Source organism: Oncorhynchus keta, chromosome 35 (assembly GCF_023373465.1).
Source record: "Oncorhynchus keta strain PuntledgeMale-10-30-2019 chromosome 35, Oket_V2, whole genome shotgun sequence".
Classification (NCBI taxonomy): Eukaryota; Metazoa; Chordata; class Actinopteri; order Salmoniformes; family Salmonidae; genus Oncorhynchus; species Oncorhynchus keta.
Window position 1 is genome coordinate 22,503,893 of NC_068455.1, and position 19,231 is coordinate 22,523,123.

Below are 19,231 nucleotides of genomic sequence, written 5' to 3' on the forward strand. Positions count from 1 at the left end.
ATATAATATGTATCCACTATCCTCCACTATATATAATATGTATCCACTATCCTCCACTGTATATAATATGTATTCACTATCCTCCACTGTATATAATATGTATCCACTATACTCCACTATATATAATATGTATCCACTATCCTCCACTGTATATAATATGTATCCACTATCATCCACTATATATAATATGTATCCACTATCCTCCACTATATATAATATGTATCCACTATCCACCACTATATATAATATGTATCCACTATCCTCCACTATATATAATATGTATCCACTGTATATAATATGTATCCACTATCCTCCACTCTATATAATATGTATCCACTATCCTCCACTATATATAATATGTATCCACTATCCACCACTATATATAATATGTATCCACTATCCTCCACTATATATAATATGTATCCACTATCCTCCACTATATATAATATGTATCCACTATCATCCACTATATATAATATGTATCCACTATCCTCCACTATATATAATATGTATCCACTATCCTCCACTATGTATAATATGTATCCACTATCCTCCACTGTATATAATATGTATCCACTATCCTCCACTATATATAATATGTATCCACTATCCTCCACTATATATAATATGTATCCACTATCCTCCACTATATATAATATGTATCCACTATCATCCACTATATATAATATGTATCCACTATCCTCCACTATATATAATATGTATCCACTATCCTCACATATATAATATGTATCCACTGTATATAATATGTATCCACTATCCTCCACTATATATAATATGTATCCACTATCCTCCACTATATATAATATGTATCCACTATCCACCACTATATATAATATGTATCCACTATCCTCCACTATATATAATATGTATCCACTGTATATAATATGTATCCACTATCCTCCACTCTATATAATATGTATCCACTATCCTCCACTATATATAATATGTATCCACTATCCACCACTATATATAATATGTATCCACTATCCTCCACTATATATAATATGTATCCACTATCCTCCACTATAAATAATATGTATCCACTATCATCCACTATATATAATACGTATCCACTATCCTCCACTATATATAATATGTATCCACTATCCTCCACTATATAATATGTATCCACTATCCTCCACTGTATATAATATGTATCCACTATCCTCCACTATATATAATATGTATCCACTATCCTCCACTATATATAATATGTATCCACTATCCTCCACTATGTATAATATGTATCCACTATCCTCCACTGTATATAATATGTATCCACTATCCTCCACTATGTATATATGTATCCACTATCCTCCACTATATATAATATGTATCCACTATCCACCACTATATATAATATGTATCCACTATCCTCCACTATATATAATATGTATCCACTATCCTCCACTGTATATAATATGTATTCACTATCATCCACTATATATAATATGTATCCACTATCCTCCACTATATATAATATGTATCCACTATCCTCCACTATAAATAATATGTATCCACTATCATCCACTATATATAATACGTATCCACTATCCTCCACTATATATAATATGTATCCACTATCCTCCACTATGTATAATATGTATCCACTATCCTCCACTGTATATAATATGTATCTACTATCCTCCACTATGTATAATATGTATCCACTATCCTCCACTATATATAATATGTATCCACTATCCTCCACTATGTATAATATGTATCCACTATCCTCCACTGTATATAATATGTATCCACTATCCTCCACTATGTATAATATGTATCCACTATCCTCCACTATATATAATATGTATCCACTATCCTCCACTATATATAATATGTATCCACTATCCTCCACTGTATATAATATGTATCCACTATCCTCCACTGTATATAATATGTATCCACTATCCTCCACTGTATATAATATGTATCCACTATCCTCCACTGTATATAATATGTATCCACTATCCTCCACTATATATAATATGTATCGACTATCCTCCACTGTATATAATATGTATCCACTATCCTCCACTGTATATAATATGTATCCACTATCCTCCACTGTATATAATATGTATCCACTATCCTCCACTATATATAATATGTATCCACTATCCTCCACTATATATAATATGTATCCACTATCCTCCACTATATATAATATGTATCCACTATCCTCCACTATATATAATATGTATTCACTATCCTCCACTATGTATAATATGTATCTACTATCCTCCACTGTATATAATATGTATCCACTATCCTCCACTATATATAATATGTATCCACTATCCTCCACTATAAATAATATGTATCCACTATCATCCACTCTATATAATATGTATCCACTATCCTCCACTATATATAATATGTATCCACTATCCTCCACTATATATAATATGTATCCACTATCATCCACTATATATAATATGTATCCACTATCCTCCACTATATATAATATGTATTCACTATCCTCCACTGTATATAATATGTATCCACTATCCTCCACTATATATAATATGTATCCACTATCCTCCACTGTATATAATATGTATCCACTATCCTCCACTATATATAATATGTATCCACTATCCTCCACTATATATAATATGTATCCACTATCCTCCACTATATATAATATGTATCCACTATCCTCCACTGTATATAATATGTATCCACTATCCTCCACTGTATATAATATGTATCCACTATCCTCCACTATATATAATATGTATTCACTATCCTCCACTATGTATAATATGTATCTACTATCCTCCACTGTATATAATATGTATCCACTATCCTCCACTATATATAATATGTATCCACTATCCTCCACTATAAATAATATGTATCCACTATCATCCACTATATATAATATGTATCCACTATCCTCCACTATATATAATATGTATCCACTATCCTCCACTATATATAATATGTATCCACTATCATCCACTATATATAATATGTATCCACTATCCTCCACTATATATAATATGTAACCACTATCCTCCACTATATATAATATGTATCCACTGTATATAATATGTATCCACTATCCTCCACTCTATATAATATGTATCCACTATCCTCCACTATATATAATATGTATCCACTATCCACCACTATATATAATATGTATCCACTATCCTCCACTATATATAATATGTATCCACTATCCTCCACTCTATATAATATGTATCCACTATCCACCACTATATATAATATGTATCCACTATATATAATATGTATCCACTATCCTCCACTGTATATAATATGTATCCACTATCCTCCACTATATATAATATGTATCCACTATCCTCCACTATATATAATATATATCTACTATCCATCACAATATATAAATGTATCCACTATCCTCCACTATATATAATATGTATCCACTATCCTCCACTATATATAATATGTATCCACTATCCACCACTATATATAATATGTATCCACTATCCTCCACTATATATAATATGTATCCACTATCCTCCACTGTATATAATATGTATTCACTATCATCCACTATATATAATATGTATCCACTATCCTCCACTATATATAATATGTATCCACTATCCTCCACTATAAATAATATGTATCCACTATCCTCCACTATGTATAATATGTATCCACTATCCTCCACTATATATAATATGTATCCACTATCCTCCACTATATATAATATGTATCCACTATCCTCCACTATAAATAATATGTATCCACTATCCTCCACTATAAATAATATGTATCCACTATCCTCCACTATAAATAATATGTATCCACTATCCTCCACTATAAATAATATGTATCCACTATCCTCCACTATAAATAATATGTATCCACTATCCTCCACTATATATAATATGTATCCACTATCCTCCACTATAAATAATATGTATCCACTATCCTCCACTATGTATAATATGTATCCACTATCCTCCACTGTATATAATATGTATCCACTATCCTCCACTATATATAATATGTATCCACTATCCTCCACTATATATAATATGTATCCACTATCCTCCACTATGTATAATATGTATCCACTATCCTCCACTGTATATAATATGTATCCACTATCCTCCACTATGTATAATATGTATCCACTATCCTCCACTATATATAATATGTATCCACTATCCTCCACTGTATATAATATGTATCCACTATCCTCCACTGTATATAATATGTATCCACTATCCTCCACTGTATATAATATGTATCCACTATCCTCCACTATATATAATATGTATCCACTATCCTCCACTGTATATAATATGTATCCACTATCCTCCACTGTATATAATATGTATCCACTATCCTCCACTGTATATAATATGTATCCACTATCCTCCACTATATATAATATGTATCCACTATCCTCCACTGTATATAATATGTATCCACTATCCTCCACTGTATATAATATGTATCCACTATCCTCCACTATATATAATATGTATCCACTATCCTCCACTATGTATAATATGTATCCACTATCCTCCACTGTATATAATATGTATCCACTATCCTCCACTATATATAATATGTATCCACTATCCTCCACTGTATATAATATGTATTCACTATCCTCCACTGTATATAATATGTATCCACTATCCTCCACTATATATAATATGTATCCACTATCCTCCACTGTATATAATATGTATCCACTATCATCCACTATATATAATATGTATCCACTATCCTCCACTGTATATAATATGTATCCACTATCCTCCACTGTATATAATATGTATCCACTATCCTCCACTATATATAATATGTATCCACTATCCTCCACTGTATATAATATGTATCCACTATCATCCACTATATATAATATGTATCCACTATCCTCCACTATATATATTATGTATCCACTATCCTCCACTGTATATAATATGTATCCACTATCCTCCACTATATATAATATGTATCCACTATCCTCCACTATATATAATATGTATCCACTATCCTCCACTATATATAATATGTATCCACTATCCTCCACTATATATAATATGTATCCACTATCCTCCACTATGTATAATATGTATCCACTATCCTCCACTGTATATAATATGTATTCACTATCCTCCACTGTATATAATATGTATCCACTATCCTCCACTGTATATAATATGTATCCACTATCCTCCACTATATATAATATGTATCCACTATCCTCCACTATGTATAATATGTATCCACTATCCTCCACTGTATATAATATGTATTCACTATCCTCCACTGTATATAATATGTATCCACTATCCTCCACTGTATATAATATGTATCCACTGTCCTCCACTATATATAATATGTATCCACTATCCTCCACTGTATATAATATGTATTCACTATCCTCCACTGTATATAATATGTATCCACTATCCTCCACTATATATAATATGTATCCACTATCCTCCACTATATATAATATGTATCCACTATCCTCCACTATATATAATATGTATCCACTATCCTCCACTATGTATAATATGTATCCACTATCCTCCACTGTATATAATATGTATTCACTATCCTCCACTATGTATAATATGTATCCACTATCCTCCACTGTATATAATATGTATCCACTATCCTCCACTATATATAATATGTATCCACTATCCTCCACTATGTATAATATGTATCCACTATCCTCCACTGTATATAATATGTATCCACTATCCTCCACTGTATATAATATGTATCCACTATCCTCCACTATATATAATATGTATCCACTATCCTCCACTATATATAATATGTATCCACTGTCCTCCACTATATATAATATGTATTCACTATCCTCCACTATAAATAATATGTATCCACTATCATCCACTCTATATAATATGTATCCACTATCCTCCACTATAAATAATATGTATCCACTATCCTCCACTATATATAATATGTATCCACTATCCTCCACTGTATATAATATGTATCCACTATCCTCCACTATAAATAATATGTATCCACTATCCTCCACTATAAATAATATGTATCCACTATCCTCCACTATAAATAATATTTATCCACTATCCTCCACTATACAGTATATAATATGTATCCACTATCCTCCACTATACAGTATATAATATGTATCCACTATCCTCCACTATACAGTATATAATATGTATCCACTATCCTCCACTATACAGTTTATAATATGTATACACTATCCTCCACTATATATAATATGTATCCACTATCCTCCACTATATATAATATTTATCCACTATCCTCCACTATATATAATATTTATACACTATCCTCCACTGTATATAATATGTATACACTATCCTCCACTATACAGTATATAATATGTATCCACTATCCTCCACTATATATAATATGTATCCTCTATCCTCCACTATATATAATATGTATCCACTATCCTCCACTATATATAATATGTATCCACTATCCTCCACTGTATATAATATGTATCCACTATCCTCCACTATAAATAATATGTATCCACTATCCTCCACTATAAATAATATGTATCCACTATCCTCCACTATAAATAATATTTATCCACTATCCTCCACTATACAGTATATAATATGTATCCACTATCCTCCACTATACAGTATATAATATGTATACACTATCCTCCACTATACAGTATATAATATGTATCCACTATCCTCCACTATATATAATATGTATCCACTATCCTCCACTATATATAATATGTATCCACTATCCTCCACTATATATAATATTTATACACTATCCTCCACTATATATAATATGTGGCCTCAGATGTCCAGTGCTTTCCCCCATACTTTAGAGACAGATGATAACATAATAACATTTGTTGTTGCCACAGTAACCTGACCCAGGGAGTGGGCCGCTTCCGGGAGATCCTCCGAGCTGTAGAGACCAGGACCACACAGAACCTACGAATGGTGGGTTCTAGTGTGTGTGTTTATGTGTGTGTGCACCTGCCTGTGTGTGTGAGTGTGTGCTTGCCCGCACGTGCACACCTGCACTTTAACACAGTGTGTTTCCCTTTGTAGACCATAGCCAAACAGCTGGCAGAGATCCTGCTGAGGGGGATGTGTGAGCAGAGCTACTGGTCTTCTCTGGAGGACCCTCCTAACAAGTCCCAATTGGACGAGCCCCTGCTACGCCAGGGAGCCCCCTACCTCAAGGACTACGCCCTCAGCCGCAGGCCACGTGTCTACTCCGGAGAGAAGTACGGACCAACCTGTCTATCTCTTCTCTCCCTTCTCTCCTCTATCTTCTCTCTCTATCTCTCAATACTAGTATCTGCCTGTGTACAGACCTGAGATGTGTGTGTATCTACATTGGCACAATCTGACACTCCTGGGCATCTTACCTACACATGAGAACCCCAATGGGACTCCGCTATGCTGGCTTGTTCATCAAGCTGAGCTGACTGTGGTGGTTTGCAGGCTCTGTCTCTACACTCGTTTGATAACTATCTCTCTCTCTGTGTCTCTATATTGCCATCTCCTTCCCTCTTGCCCCCTTTTCTTTCTCTCTCTCTCTCTCTCTCTCTCTCTCTCTCTCTCTCTCTCTCTCTCTCTCTCTCTCTCTCTCTCTCTCTCTCTCTCTCTCTCTTTCTCTTCCTCTCCCCTCACTTTCTTTCTCTCTCTCTCTCTCTTTCTCTCTCCCCTCACTTTCTTTCTCTCTTCCTCTGTCTCTCTATCTTTCCCTCTCTCGCTCTCTTTCCCTCTCTTTCCCTCTCATTGACCCTTCCCTCTCTTCCTCTCCCTTTCTCTCTCCCCCACTATCTTTCCCTCTCTCGCTTTCTCTTTCCCTCTCATTGCTCCCATCTCTCTCTTCCTCTCCTTCTCCTCAGTCTGTTTTGTCCACAGGAGAACACAGAGGAGGCTCTGCTCCTGTTGCTGATTAGTGAATCTATGGTAAGAATATCCCTCTTTTTTTCCCGGGCAGGTAGATTCATCTTTCAGGTCGTGCACCTTTTCAACAATAACAGCAACTGAACTCCCCTGGTCCTAATGTTGACATTTTTTCTCTCAGTCACATCAACTGTTTCATCCAGTACAGTTTCCCCATCACACTCCCAAAGCAAGGCATTAAAGGCATTGTTTGGGAGCTCTAACTCTCAACTTCCAGTAACAATTGTCCAAGTTCTCACTCTTTTTTTCAGTTGATTCATTAGTTAAAAGGGTGTTAGATGTCCATTCTGTTTGTTTTTCCTTCTAATGGGTGTTTTTAAAAGCAGGGCCCCCAGTCATACATCAAACACTACACTCCTCCTTCCATTCTTCCACTCACCACACACTGCAATGTTCCCACTGAACTAACTAACTAACACAAACACAAGCTCCTCTTTCTACTCTTCTGCATCTGTGTGTGTGTGCGTGTACGTGGTATGATGATGATGAGTGTGTGTCTGTTCTCCCTGCAGGCCAACAGAGACGCGGTGCTGAGCAGGATCCCAGAGCATAACAGCGACCACATCATCAGCCTGCAGAGTGCCTCTGTGGTCTACGACTTGCTGACCATCGCCCTGGGGCGACGGGGACAGTACGAGATGCTCTCTGAGGTGAGGACATACACATACTGGATGTATACACAAACACACAGACCCTTATCCTACACTTACACACACCTAACCGCCCAATCAGTAACCGTGGGAACACCCGAGAAGACCCACGAAGACCAATCATGGCCTATAGTTGCCCCGGTAACCGAAGCTGCCACTCTCCGTCTCTGGAGCCAGGAGCCTTCCTGCAGTCCGGTCGATGGCTGAATGGATCTGATCTTATTGATCTGGAGATCTTAAGTTCATCCCTCCATCCCCCAGTGCTGCGCTTTTCTTTCTCTCTCTCTCTCTCTCTCTCTCTCTCTCTCTCTCTCTCTCTCTCTCTCTCTCTCTCTCTCTCTCTCTCTCTCTCTCTCTCTCAGTGAACTGATAAATCAGTCACTACAGAGACTCCAAGACACTGCTACTGTTAGTGCAGTCATCATAAACACTAGTCCAAAACACTTTAAAAATTACCTTGTCGTTCTCCTTGAGAGAGAGAATTGTGTTGATCTTGGTTTTGATAGCAGAAAGAGATAATGGTTTGGCTTGTGAATACAACAAGCAGTCTAGGGGAGTCTTGTGTGCCAAGGTTCTGTAAACTATGGTCTTGAATATTCAACATTTTGTTTGTCTTGTTTGTCTCACTTAAAAGTTTTATATCACGAAATTTCCACCTGAAATATGTTGGACATCAGAGGGAATCCTATTTGAGTCAAAAAAATTATATTTATATGTTGGGTAAGATATACAAAACCTTGCAGAGAGCCTATCCAACTGACAATATCTAAACTATTGGAACCAAGACAGAACTGATATGGAGAGAGTGTTGGAACATAACCAAGAAATTACAGTTAACAAAAGTGTATGCTTAATCCAGTATAAACTAATGTATAGAATTTATTACACAAGAGACTACATTCACAAATTCTACAGCACAACGGCAGAGTCATGTCCTGAGTGGCGCAGTGGTCTAAGGCACTCCATCTCAGTAATAGAGGCGTCATTACAGACCCTGGTTCGATTCCAGGCTGTATCACAACCGGCCGTGATTGGGAGTCCCATAGGGCGGCACACAATTGGCCCAGTGTCGTCCAGGTTAGGGTTCGGCCGGTGTAGGCTGTCATTGTAAATAAGAATTGGTTCTTTACTGATTTCCCTAGTTAAATAAAAAGTCTAAAATAAGCAATGATTCTGTAATTCATTCCTTCTTGGAGTGCTATATAGTCCAAAAGTTATGGCCAGAGTTAGAAAGTTGGCTGTCATAAATATTGCAATTGAAATAATTTTTATCCGTCTATCTGCATATTTCAAGACATAGCATATGAAGGTGTGTGAGATACTCAATGGGTTGGACCATATTGTCCCAAAGTCAAATGATCCTCCATCATTAAGACAGTGGAAGAAACAAATACATTATTATTTAAATCTTGAAAAGGTGTGGGCGACAGAGAAAAGCAGAATAGCGCAATTTGAGGCCATATGGCATAGAGTCTTACAAGCACTGGAAATAGATGCTGTGGGAACATGTGGGTCTGGGCAGGTGGGATGTCCTTGATGTTTGTGTGCATCTGTCTGTTGTCTTTTGTCTGTGTATGTTCATATTGAAAGAGAGTGATCCGGCTCTGGGTATTTTACTGGTTTGTGACTCACTGACACTGCCCCCAGTTAGACGGGAATAAAGCAGCCCAAGAGTTAACACACACAGTAACTTTATTTAAACACAGCAAGGAAGATGAACATGGGGATGGATGTACATGGGATGAAGAGTGGGCGACGTCGTGGAATGGTAGTGTGGTGCTGATAAGTCACCGGAAGGAAATATGTAACATATAAAGTGCATTTGGAAAGTATTCAGACCCCTTGACTTTTTCCACATTTTGTTACATTACAGCCTTGTTCTAAAATGTATTAAATATATTTTGTTATTCTTCAATCTACACCCCATAACCCCATAACTACAAAGAGAAAACAGGTTTTTAGACATTTTAGCAAATGTATTAAAAATAAAAAACTGAAATATGACATTTACATAAGTATTCAGACCCTTTACTCAGTACTTTGTTGAAGCACCTTTGGCAGCGATTACAACCTCGAGTCTTCTTGGGTATGATGCTACAAGCTTGGCACACCTGTATTTGAGCAGTTTCTCCCATTCTTTTCTGGAGATCCTCTCATGTTCTGTTAGGTTGGATGGGGAGCATCACTGCACAGCTATTTTCAGGTCTCTCCAGAGATGCTTGATCAGGTTCAAATCCGCTCTCTGGCTGGACCACTCGAGGACATTCAGAGACATATTCCAAAGCCACCCCTGCATTGTCTTGGCTGTGTGCTTAGGGTTGTTGTCCTGTTTGAAGGTGAACCTTGAACCTTTGCTCTGTTCATCTTTGATCTTTCATATTTCCCTTGATCCTGACTAGTTTCCCAGTCCCTGCTGCTGAAAAACATCCCCACAGCATGATGCTGCCACCATCATGCTTCACCGTAGGGATGGTGCCAGGTTTCCTCCAGAGGTGATGCTTGGCGTTCAATGTTGGTTACGTCAGACCAGAGAATCTTGTTTTTCATGGTCTGAGAGTCCATTTACTGAGGAGTGGCTTCCACCTGGCCACTCTACCATAAAGGCCTGATTGGGAGAGTTCTTCAGAGATGGTTGACCTTCTGCAAGTTTCTCCCATCTCCACAGAGGGACTCTGGAGCTCTGTTAGAATGACCTGACTAAGGCCCTTCTCCCCCGATTGCTCAGTTCGGCCGGACGGCCAGCTCTAGGAAGTCTGGGTAGTTCAAAACTTCTTCAATTTAGGAATGATGGAAGCCACTGTGTTCTTGGGAAACTTCAATGCCGTGCCTCGACAAAATCCTGTCTCTGAGCTCTACGGACAATTCCTTCGACCTTATGGCTTGGTTTTTGCTCTGACATGCACTGTCAACTGTGGGACCTTATATAGACAGGTGTGTGCATTTTCCAAATGATGTCCAATCAATTGAATTCAAAGTTGTAAAAACATCTCAAGAATGATCAATGGAAACAGGATGAACCTGAGCGCAATTTCGAGTGTCAAAAAACTTATATAAATAATGCATTTCTGTTTTTTATTTTTAATACATTTACAAAAATTCAAAACCTGGCCACCCCACATAGCCTGGTTCCTTCCTAGGTTTTGGCCTTTCTAGGGAGTTTTTCCAAGCCAACATGCTTCTAAATCAAATCAAATCAAATCAAATGTATTTATATAGCCCTTCGTACATCAGCTGATATCTCAAAGTGCTGTACAGAAACCCAGCCTAAAACCCCAAACAGCAAGCAATGCAGGTGTAGAAGCACGGTGGCTAGGAAAAACTCCCTAGAAAGGCCAGGAAGAAACCTAGAGAGGAACCAGGCTATGTGGGGTGGCCAGTGCTCTTCTGGCTGTGCCGGTGGAGATTATAACAGAACATGGCCAAGATGTGCAAATGTTCATAAATTACCAGCATGGTCGAATAATAATAAGGCAGAACAGTTGAAACTGGAGCAGCAGCACGGCCAGGTGAACTGGGGACAGCAAGGAGTCATCATGTCAGGTAGTCCTGGGGCATGGTCCTAGGGCTCAGGTCCTCCGAGAGAGAGAAAGAAAGAGAGAATTAGAGAGAGCACATGTGGGGTGGCCAGTCCTCTTCTGGCTGTGCTGGGTGGAGATTATAACAGAACATGGCCAAGATGTGCAAATGTTCATAAATGACCAGCATGGTCGAATAATAATAAGGCAGAACAGTTGAAACTGGAGATCAGGGTCCAGAGTAACACCGAGGTCCTTCACAGTTTTATTTGAGACGACTATACAACCATCAAGATGAATTGTCAGATTCAACAGAAGATCTCTTTGTTTCTTGGGACCGAGAACCAAGCATCTCTGTTTTGTCTGAATTTAAAAGTATAAAGTTTACAGCATTCCACTTCCTTATGTCTGATACACATGCTTCTAGCAAGGGCCTGCATTTCTTGCTGTTTGGGGTTTTAGGCTGAGTTTCTGTACTGCACTTTGAGATATCAGCTGATGTGCGACTAAATTTGATTTGGCTTTGTGGGATAATGTGTGTAGATTGATGAGGAAACATTATTATTATTTAATTTTTTTAAATTTTACCCCTTTTTCTCCCCAATTTCGTGGTATCCAATTGTTTAGTAGCTACTATCTTGTTTCATCGCTACAACTCCCGTACGGGCTCAGGAGAGACGAACGTTGAAAGTCATGCGTCCTCCGATACACAACCCAACCAAGCCGCACTGCTTCTTAACACAGCGCGCATCCAACCCGGAAGCCAGCCGCACCAATGTGTCGGAGGAAACACCGTGCACCTGGCAACCTTGGTTAGCGTGCACTGTGCCCGGCCTACCACAGGAGTCGCTGGTGCGCGATGAGACAAGGATATCCCTACCGGCCAAACCCTCCCTAACTATCCCTACCGGCCAAACCCTCCCTAACCCGGACGACGTTAGGCCAATTGTGCGTCGCCCCACGGACCTCCCGGTCGCGGCCGGTTGCGACAGAGCCTGGGCGCGAACCCAGAGTCTCTGGTGGCACAGCTGGTGCTGCACAGCGCCCTTAACCACTGTGCCACCCGGGAGGCCTGAGGAAACATTTTTATTTAATACATTTTAGTATAAGGCTGTAATGTAGCAAAATGTGGAAAAAGTCAAGAGGTCTGAATACTTTCCGAATACACTGTATTGTTTGAAAAATAAAATCTTACAAATATAGGAATGCTGCTCTGACATGCAGTCATCTGCCCGGACTGAAACACATGATACAGGACCTCCTCCCCCCTTGCGTGTCTTCCTGTTGGCTCAGACTATCCTCAGTGTGTCTGTGTATTGTGTGTCTGTGTGAGTTGTGTGTGTACTATTACACTACCTTTTCATCTGCCTTTGATTGTTCTGCCTGTGCCACTCTGCCACCCTGTTCAATGAAAGTGTCCCCAGTAAGCTCGGTGTCTGTGATTAGTCCTAATACCCCACCAACTGCCAGGAAATGCTCTCAGTTAAGCTCCCTGCTCAACTCCTGCAGACATGGCCTTCTGCAGTCACCGCCTCCTGCAGACATACACACACAATCTGTTATCTCCCCAGTGTGAATAGAGAAGCATATTCATGAGAGCAATGGATTCTTGCAGCTGTTAGTTTATGTACCAACCTATTAGACGAAAGGACTTCACTTGGGAGGTGTTGGCAGGAAGTGGCAGAGCGTTCTAATTGGTTCTCGGCTGGAGCTGTGAGCCACTGATTTGGATTTGCTGGCTCCTGAGGGTTGATCTAAATATGGCTCCCCGTCTAACACTTGGCCTTGTTCCTCGAGGTGATGGAGTTTTCAATGTGTTAAGGAAGGAAGGATTCCATTGCTTCTTCTTAGCACATTCTGGTGTCTTGCTCTGCTCTGCTGTTTGCTCTGCTCACAACTAAGAACTCTCAGCTCTCCCATTGTAATTTAAATAAAGAGTTGTTTAAAGCCTTACATGGTTTTGACTTAGAAACCCTCAAATTCATAAATGTATTTTACCAAACAGGAAATTGTGTTATTTAAATGAGGTATTCCCCTATTTAAATGTGATGTCAATCTGACCTTTGTCTTGCGTCTGCAGTGTCTAGAGAGGGCCATGAAGTTTGCCTTTGAGGAGTTCCATCTCTGGTACCAGCTAGCCCTGTCACTGATGGCTGCTGGGACGGTAAGTCTGACACCGTGACATCACTACTAGCGGTGCGCGGGTCAGCTGTTTGTTCACCCGTACCCGCCCGCAATATAACCCATCTGCGACCTTCCCACTATATGTGATACATTTTAAATCTGAGGCCCTCAGTCAACCCGAACCCACTAATATAGAAAATGCACTGTAGGCTACAGTCAGAGACAGCTGAACTATTTTTTGATAGGGTTTGCAGGATTATTTTGGGCCTGATTTAGACACAGCATGTTTCTGCTTATAATTTGACATTTTAGTTGTTAGTCAACTTGTATATAATTAGATACATGCAGCTTCTCTTCTGTCATTATATGTTTCCCTAGAAGACTAAATAAACCCGGGTTCACCAGAATAATGTAATAGATCAATTGAGTCAATGCATAAATCTAGTTGTCTTCGGTAAAGTTATCTCTGCCATCTCTGCTTCTTTTGCGGAGCAAAGACGTTTAGGGACCGGGGAGAAAATGCAATATCTCAACAATCAAAAAACTGTAAATATTATCTGTGCAAAATTTCCAAATGTCATCAGTTTGACTGGTTGTAAGGAAATCGAAAGCTGTAAAAACTACCCAACATGTTTCTGATAAGATTTCAGTTTGGCTTGGATGCATATTTTATTTGGAAATACTATCAGCTTTTATGACGCTGATAAGAATAGCACCTCTACAGATGGCATCTAACTGTGCATTCGTATACTCTCAAGATGCTGAAATAAATAAATAATGTTTCTCCACTCCTGTTCCTGAGTAAACATTTTGCCTACATTTGGTGTATCATTTTAATGCAAGAAATGCTTAATGCAGGAGTTCATATTAAGGCTGTGAGAGGTTATAGATCTACAGTCAGTGTCCAGACTTCAGTTTCCATTTAACCCATCTGAACATTAGGCTACCGTTTCCATTTAACCCATCTGAACAGTAGGCTACAGTTTCTTTGCAGTGCCATAGGCCTATTTAAAGTCCCTGTCTTGTGACTGTCGAATTTGAATAGCACCTTACAATCATCACACGTAATAGCTGGCACTTCCATCATCCATCTTTTTACCACTTCACTAAATCCAAACATGACTTTTCTGGTCCTCCATTTTTTTATTTTCAACTCTCCATTTTGCAGCTTTTCTCTTATTGAATTAAACTCTGACATTGTCCTTTTTGCTTCCATGGATCGACGTTAACTTTTTCTGCCCATTCCCAAAAGCAGCTGGTGATTGGCATGTAGGTTATTTTGCGTGTGAACAGTTAGGTCCTAAAGTTTAGACTTATGCACTAATGCCAGATAGCCTAAAATAATGAAAGAAAAACCTGCCTATAGATATAAACTGCACAAGAATGATACATTTATGGATTTTTTAAGTTGTTGTTTTCTCTTTATTAAACCCGCCAGCCACCCACCTGCCATTCATCCACACAATATTTCCTAACCCTAAACCCGCCCCCGCGGATATAACCGCTGTCAGCCCGCGCATCACTGATCACTACTGTGACATCATGCTTATATTATCAATGTACACTATGTTACTTTGTGCTTCACCTAGTGTGTGTGTGTGTGTGTGTGTGTGTGTGTGTGTGTGTGTGTGTGTGTGTGTGTGTGTGTGTGTGTGTGTGTGTGTGTGTGTGTGTGTGTGTGTGTGTGTGTGTGTGTGTGTGTGTGCAGTCGGCCAGGGCGGTGAAGGTATTGAAGGAGTGTATCCGTCTGAAGCCGGATGACCCCACCATCCCCTTACTAGCTGTCAAGCTGTGCATTGGAGCACTCCATTGGGTGAGAATGGCAACAAGCCCTGCGATTGTCCCTCAGAGATCTCTGATATAAATCACTATATTATTTGTCCTTCATGATTCGTTTTCTGTACATTATAATATTTTACTAATCTTTATTTCTCTCGCTCACTGTCTAGCTGGAGGAAGGGGAGTGTTTTGCTAAGATGGTGGTGGACATGGGGAAGAAGACCTCAGAGTTCTGAGCTAAAGGTTACCTAGCCATCGGCCTGGTGTACAGCCTCAAGGCCACAGACGGTGAGGGACTGCTCCCACTTTCAACCACTGACCTCGTACTAGATTCTACCCTCTCTCTCTCCCCACGGTTATCATCCACACCCAGACACACTAACAGCAAATGCCTAACTCTGATGTATGACAGTCCCACTGTACATTGCTCTCCTCTCACTACCACATTCAGCTTATATACACATATGGTGTAGACAAGCTGAATATTTATGACATAATGCACCATAATGTGAGCATCCTTCCCTCCCTTCTTCCTGAACATAATCACTCTCCTCTGGTTTCTCATTCTCTCCATCTCCTTTCTCTGCTCCCATCTGTTGTTCACTCTATTTCACTCGCTCTTAAATGCTTTCTCAATTTACCCGTGGCTCTCACATATGCTTCCTTCTGTCTTCTCTCCTCTTCTTTTTACTACTTTCTTTCCATTCATCTGGCCACTCTTTCTATTCTCATTTTATCCTTCATCTCTCTCTCTCTCTCTCTCTCTCTCTCTCTCTCTCTCTCTCTCTCTCTCTCTCTCTCTCTCTCTCTCTCTCTCTCTCTCTCTCTCTCTCTCTCTCTCTCTCTCTCTCTCTCTCTCTCTCTCTCTCAGGAGGAGAGGAGAGGAGAGGAGTATCAGAGGAGGAGTATCAGAAGAAGGCCCTGGGTGCGTTCCAGAGGTCAGTGAGTTTTATAAGAATTTAGCGATTTAGATGTCACTGTGTCTCCCCTATCCCTGTCTCTGTCTCTCCCCTGTCTCTGGGTCTCCCTCTGTTCCTGTCTCTGTCTCCCCTGTCTCTGTCTCCCCTATCCCTGTCTCTGTCTCTCCCCTGTCTCTGTGTCTCCCCCTGTCTCTGTCTCTCCCCTGTCTCTGTGTCTCACCCTATCCCTGTCTCTGTCTCTCCCCTGTCTCTGTGTCTCCCTCTGTCCCTGTCTCTGTCTCCCCTGTCTCTGTCTCCCCTATCCCTGTCTCTGTCTCTCCCCTGTCTCTGTCTCTGTCTCCCCCTGTCTCTGTCTCTGTCTCCCCCATCTCTGTGTCTCCCCTGTCTGTGTCTTTCCCCTTTCCCTGTGTCTCCCCCATCTCTGTGTCTCCCTTGTCTCTGTGTCTCCCCTGTCTTCTGTGTCTCCCCGTCTCTGTGTGTTCCTGGGGACCACCTGTCCCTGGTTTACCTAATGGAGGCAGAGTCATCCTCAGTGTCACACCACTCTCCTTGTCCCCTGTCCCCCATCCCCTCTCCCTGTGTCTCCCCTCCCTGCCCCTTTCTCTGTGTCTGTCCCTGGCTCCCCTAATGGAGGCAGAGTCATTCTCACTCTCACACCACTCTCTTGACACATTAACTATGCAGTGGTGTAAGAGAGTCCATTTAAGCCTTTGACACAGAGAGTGTTTGGGAAGAACCATGTAAGCCAACCTCCCTCGTAGATAATCTGTGTCTCTCAAGTGGTTACGAGCAGGACAGGGCTGGGCGAGGCTTTTTCAGTATGGGATGGATGGATACCTCACTCGAGGTTAGTCCCCTGGTGGTCCCAGTGTAATAGGGCCTGATACTCTGTAGAATAGTGGTTCAGAAAATCCCACTGAGTTCATTCATTTCTCTGCTTTATGATATGATACTACAAGCAAGCAGCATTCTCGGTAGCAGTCATGCAAATATATATATATTTGAAGGACACTTTTCCTCCTCACTCATTTCTCCTCATCTCTCTGTTTCAGGGCCCAGAGCTTGTCCCCCACAGACCACCTGGCTGCCTTCTACCTGGCCCTGGAGCTGGCTGTGTCACGACAGGTAAGGTCAAGAAACACACACACACGCACACGCACACACAGTGGCTCAGAGAATCATGATGGGACTAATCTGTGTGTAAAAGCTGGTCACACAGCACTGATACTCTCCATAGATAGAGGTGTGTGTAGTCAGTTCTCTCTGTGGGTCTAACCCCAAGAAGTTATAGAAAATGGTTAAAGACCTGGAGAATAAACTCTCCTCCTCATAGCTGCACCTTAATATTGATGATGTGGTTGTTAGTGACAAGGAGCACATGGCTGAGCTTTTTAATCACCACTTGATTAAGTCAGGATTCCTATTTGACTCAGCCATGCCTCCTTGCCCGTCCAACATTTCCTCATCCCCCACCCCTTCTAATGCGACTATCCCCGATGCTCACAGGCATTATTGTAAACTTTAGAGTGTTTCCTATCCAAATCTACCAATTATATGCATATCATATCTTCTGGGCCTGAGTAGAAGGCGGTTTAATTTGGGCACGCTTTTCATCCAAGATTCCAAATGCTGCCCCCTACCCTAGAGAAGTTAAACACTCTACAACAACGCTTTCTTAGTGTCCAACAAACTTTTTCTACCCTTAACCTTGTTATGAACACCTCCAAAACAACGTTAATGTGGTTTGGTAAGAAGAATTGCCCCTCTCCCCACAGGTGTGATTGCTACCTCTGAGGGTTTAGATGTTGAGGTAGTCACCTCATACAAGTACTTGGGAGTATGGCTAGACGGTACACTGCCCTTCTCTCAGCACATATCCATGCTGCAGGCTACAGTTACATCTAGACTTGGTTTCCTCTATCGTAATCGCTCCTCTTTCACCCTAGCTGCCAAACTAACCCTGATTCAGATGACCATCCTACCCATGCTAGATTACAGAAACGTAATTTATAGATCAGCAGGTAAGGGTGCTCTCGAGTGGCTAGATGTCCTTTACAATTCGTCCATCAGATTTGTCACCAATGCTCCTTATAGGACACATCACTGCACTCTATACTCCTCTGTAAACTGGTCATTTACAGTATATTACAAAAGTGAGTACACCCCTCCCATTTTTGTAAATATTTGAGTATATATTTTCATGTGTCAACACTGAAGAAATGACACTTTGCTACAATGTAAAGTAGTGAGAGTTCAGCTTGTATAACAGTGTA

The 19,231-nt window shown here is 40.0% G+C and overlaps 1 pseudogene; it reads left to right on the forward strand.

Annotated features, from left to right (window-relative positions):
- The window catches only part of LOC118369063 (tetratricopeptide repeat protein 7B-like), a 149,271-nt pseudogene that overhangs the window by 42,545 nt on the left and 87,495 nt on the right, over positions 1–19,231 (forward strand).